Below are 2,347 nucleotides of genomic sequence, written 5' to 3'. Positions count from 1 at the left end.
GGGAGGACACTGTAAGGAGGGTTGGAGACCCCATCGGAGTGTAAATGGTTCTTTAGGAATTGCATTTGGTCTCTAATCCCAGACCTGAGACACCAGTGGTTTAAACCATCTCGGCAGGTGTCAGGGCCCATTACCGCCCTCTCATGCAGCGTATTCCTTTGCTGGCAGGAAGGGGAAAGGACTGCAGGTCTGTCCTCAGGGAACCAACCTTCTTCTTTTTTATTGTAGTTTCAGCGTGCACTTTAATGCTAAGGGCATGAACACATCCAAGTTCTTTTTAGGAACAGTCTTCAGTTGTGTTGTGGGTTTCCTTGGTGTCCGACCACAGCTGGGTTCAGCCACTCCATGAATCTGCATTCGGCTGATCCAGACATAGCAGGTTTTGAGACGGTAAAAACCAGCAGCACCAGACACAATCGGAAGAAAACTCTGGAGGGCTTGCTCAGTCGTCCGTCTTAAATTTGCCGTTAATGTAGGGTACCCAGTCCAGGGTCAGCCGCCAGCCAGTGGCCCACCCCAGCTCCACATGCCTGTCATGGGTAGCCAGTTCTTCACCAGCTCCGGGTAGCACGGGCCCAGGAACCTGGTGAGCATTGCGGCACACTCAGAAGCACTCAGGGTCACTCTGGGAACCAGCCTTAAAGAGTTTCCCTCTGTGAAAGACTGGAAAGTGAAGTGTTCTATTGGTTTGGTTTTTAACAGCTTGGCACTTGGCTGCCCTTACTGACCTTGGGCTGGTTTTGGTAAAGCAGAGTGGAAAGTGGAACGAACTTCCTGACGAAGGCATTGTTACTGCTGTTAGGTGCCAAGGGGGCAGTCCCGACTCTCTTGTAAGTTCAACGGAAGAAAACACCGCCCGGTCCTGCACCATCCTCACAATGGTCACGTCTGAGGCCATTGTGGCAGCCTCTGTGCCCATACGCCTCATGGAGAGGCTTCCTCTTGTGTGTTCCCAATCACGTGGTCAGCAGTTCGAATCCACCAGCCCCTCCTCAAGGGAAAGACAAGGCTTTCTACTCCTGTAAAAAAGAGCTACAGTCTCGGAAATGCACAGGGGCAGGTCTACCCTGTCCTATAGGGTTACAATGAGTCACCATCGACGGGATGACAGTGAACTTGGTTTTGGTTCTGACAGTTTAGTCTGGCTCAGTAACATATAACACATGCCTGTAAAGAATGTCCTCTTTCTTTCTTTTTTTCTGAACATGGAAATTCATTGGGTGAGACGTTATATTGGGGCCTGTGTTGTATGACAGAATTTGGGGCCAGCCATCTACAATATCTGTGAGCAGCACCTGTGAGCAGTGGCGGGGGGCGGGGATGTAGGTCCTGCCTTCAGGAGGAGGCACCTGCCGTTAGGTGGTGTGATGGTGGAGGTTGCGGAGTCACATCACAAAGGAAAAGCAGGAGAGAACGAGAAAGGAAGTGTGGGGCTAGGGACCAAGAGGATGAGCAGCAGGTTGGTGTAATGACAAGTGCCGGGCTGAGGACAGGAAGTTTTCTTTACTGGACCCTGCAGCTCTCTCCTCCAATGGCAGGGTGAGCGTGGGGGGGGGACCCCCCACAAACCAGTTGCCATTGAGTCAGTTCTAACAGCGACTCCATGCGGGTTAGATGAAAACTGTGCTTAAGGGTTTTCTTTCAGTCTCAGAAATTTCAGAAGTAGGTCCCCAGATCTTCTTTGGAGGAGCCTCTGGACTCCAACTATTCACCTTTCTATGACTGGCTTTCACCATCCAAGGGCAACCTGAGAAGAGATCTCCGGACGCATCAAAAACCAAACTCACCGCCTTCAAGTCAATTCCAACTCCTAGTGAGAGGAGTGACCCTGTAAGTGACCCTGTCAGGGCAGTGAAGAACTGCCCCCATGGGAGTAGAAAGCCCCATCTTTCTCCTGGAGAGCAACTGGTGATTCGAACCGCTGGCTTTGCAGTTAGAAGCCCAGTGTGCATAAACACTAGGCCACCAGACACGGAGTCAGTACAAATCAAACAGGGAGGAAAACAGAGGGGGAAGATGGGGGGAGAAGACAGAGGGTGGACGCCAGCAAGCAGCTGACCTGCGGTTTGAAGCGGTCTCTCCGGCTGCGGGAGGAGCCGGGCCCCAGGAGCAACTCGGCAAACCAGGCACTTTCACTACAGCAAGCTCGGCCTCTTGTTGCTTCTTGGCACCAGCCCGGCTCATCAATGCGCTTCTGTAGTTCTGAGTCATCGGTTTGCCACGGCTGCTGAAGGGCAAATGGTGCTAACGATGACGACAGTAAACACTGGGCTAATTCTCATTTCCATTAAGGCCACTGCTGGTGACCATATGCCCTGGCCCTTCTTGGTGAGTTTGTCATGAAGGT

General features: G+C 52.1%; 1 pseudogene; it reads right to left on the bottom strand.

Annotated features, from left to right (window-relative positions):
* Positions 1–442: 442 nt before the first annotated feature.
* On the bottom strand, positions 443–594 carry LOC142457819 (cytochrome b-c1 complex subunit 10 pseudogene; annotated as a pseudogene).
* Positions 595–2,347: the final 1,753 nt, after the last annotated feature.

Source organism: Tenrec ecaudatus, chromosome 10, assembly GCF_050624435.1.
Source record: "Tenrec ecaudatus isolate mTenEca1 chromosome 10, mTenEca1.hap1, whole genome shotgun sequence".
Lineage (NCBI taxonomy): Eukaryota > Metazoa > Chordata > Mammalia > Afrosoricida > Tenrecidae > Tenrec > Tenrec ecaudatus.
Note: the sequence above shows the minus strand (reverse complement) of the source record. Positions and strands in the feature narration are given on the sequence as shown.